Raw genomic sequence first — 2453 nt, forward strand, 5'->3', positions numbered from 1 at the left:
GATTTTTCATTTAAAAACAGAGTTGATCCTTCACATCATATTGCTCCTTTCAAAACCAGCGAAAGCGTTTTAGAGTCTGGGAATTTCAAAATGGTATCCCAATCTCCATTAGACCCAACGCATCTTATAGACCTTGGTGTTTGTAAAAAGCTGCTCCAATTACTGATCAAAAAAGGCAACGTCACTAAAATGAATGAAAAAATATGTTTTCTTTCCAAGTTTGTTCCTACTGAATTCGGCCGGATTTGTAGGAATTTAGACGAAATCAGTAATTGGAAAGCGACAGAATTTCGGCAATTCTTATTGTATATAGGGATATTTGTGTTGAAAGATTGTATTGATAGTGACCTTTACTATCATTTTCTCTTACTGCATGCGGGTGTGAGAATGCTATCTTGTGAAAAGTGCTTTAGAACTGAAGCAAATGTTGCCCAACAAATTTTAGAGGAATTTGTGGATATGTTTGGGAATATATATGGAAACCACTTAGTAAGTTTCAATGTGCATGGTTTACTGCATTTAACTGACTGTGCGAAGCATTATGGCCCTCTTCTAGATAGATTTTCAGCTTACAAGTTTGAAAATCACATGCAGTATTTGAAAAAGCTTATAAATAAACCTAATAAAATTCTGCAACAATTGTATTTAAGGCTAGAGGAAAGAAACAGTGTAAACGATGGAAGCAGTAAAATTTCAAAAATTGGGTCTTTTAATATAGACCATAAAAAGGAAAAAGACTGTTATTGTTTTAGCCGAAAGCTAGGCCCCATCAAAGTATTAAACATGTATGACGAACCAGGACATGTTGCAGTAATGGCGCAGAGTTTTCTGGGCATTGAAAGTTACTTTCAATTACCGGTGGAATCCTCATCTTCATTAGGCATTTTATTAGCTAGTGAATTAGATACGAAAGTAGTAAAAACCGAAAAAGATGACATTTCTTATAAATATTTTTGTATTACACATGAGAGCAAATTTCTTCTTATTCCATTACTCATAATCTTTTTCATGAATTTTCAAGTTAGTTCAGTTCACTAGTCGAAACCATTCGGTTTGATTCGAGCCGTCGTATAATTTTATATTAAGAAGCGAAATGTTTGATACGGCCTAATTATTTTATTTTTTATTAGATGGATGCTATAGACCTATTTGACGAAAATCACTTGGAGGAATGTCCTGCAAAGTCATCGACGCCATTAAAAGGTATACGACTTTTATATAATTTGTTGTTTTCCTTTTTGATTTTTATGAAGATGAAGAAAAAAAGATTTAACACATCCGGTGCCTACGGTTCGGATACCAGCTTTTATACATCCGGTTTTTACGATTCGCAGACCAGCTTTTCAAAACATTCCGAATCCAATATGCCCACTGTAAACAATGGTATTCAACCCTTTAAATATATTTTAAAACCTTAACATATTTATTTACTGCATTTTATTTTCAACTTTTTTCCAGAGGTTTTATGCATACTTCAAAATATATCGGATCAACTAAAAGCCCTGACCACAAATATTATCAATTTGGATACCCGAGTTACTAACCTAGAAACCAAGATTGAAATTATTTGAAAGAAAATGTAAGTACAGAAAGATTTTTTTACGCAGTAATATCGTTACTAAAAATATAATTCATTCAATCTATTTTATGCGTAAATTTTGCAATATTTTCATTTTCAGATCATACAAAAAAGCGAAGAAATGGCCCAGCAAAAAACCGTACGCGAATGCAAAGTCCTCATAAAAAAAATTCACCATTCAGTTTGTCGAATGACCGGGGAAGAGGTCGACGATCAACAAACAGAAATTGCTTCCACTTTACCACTGACAACACTAGAAGCTGCTTTCGAAGTTGAAGAAAAATTGAAGTGTCAAGAGTATCTCGCCGGAATGGTTAGGTCAATTTTTTTTTGTTTCTACATTGTTGTATAAATTTTTGTTTATTTTCAGAATCTGTTCGTTTCGAGAAAAAAAGTTGTTTCGGACAGTGTATAAGATATACTGCGACACATGTACACTGACGACTTTTTATTGTTGTGCAATTGGGATGGAAGGAACGGCAAACAATCCTGATCGCAGTTTTCCTTAGCATCTAACATACTTTATGGTACATTTGATATAACTATACCTCACTTGAATTTATATGTTTATAACCAAACTTCTTTTGTTCTTTTTATACCCGAGCGCACTTGTGCACAACTTTATATTAATTTTGTTCACATAACGGTTGTTTGTAACAGCCAAAAGGAATCGAGATAGATATAGACAAATGTATACATAAATGATCAGAATGAAAAAAGAAATCGATTAAGCCATGTCTGTCTGTCCGTCCGTCTGTCCGTCTGTCCGTGTACACGATAACTCGAGCAAAAATTGAGATATCTCAACGAAATTTGGTATGTAGGTTTCTGTAAATCCAAGGTAGGTTGGTATTGAAAATGGGCGAAATAGGAC

The 2453-nt window shown here is 33.8% G+C and overlaps 1 long non-coding RNA gene across 1 annotated transcript; it reads left to right on the plus strand.

The window, feature by feature from the left end:
- The first annotated feature begins 1253 nt into the window (after positions 1 to 1253).
- LOC108358663 (uncharacterized) lies at positions 1254 to 2100 on the plus strand. The gene is made up of 4 exons (XR_001846811.1): positions 1254 to 1383; positions 1459 to 1579; positions 1680 to 1892; positions 1950 to 2100. It is a non-coding gene; the product is annotated as an uncharacterized LOC108358663 (long non-coding RNA).
- The last annotated feature ends 353 nt before the right edge of the window (positions 2101 to 2453 follow it).

Source organism: Rhagoletis zephyria, unplaced genomic scaffold (genome assembly GCF_001687245.7).
Source record: "Rhagoletis zephyria isolate East Lansing unplaced genomic scaffold, Rhagoletis_zephyria_1.1 Rzeph_scaffold_00281, whole genome shotgun sequence".
NCBI lineage: Eukaryota > Metazoa > Arthropoda > Insecta > Diptera > Tephritidae > Rhagoletis > Rhagoletis zephyria.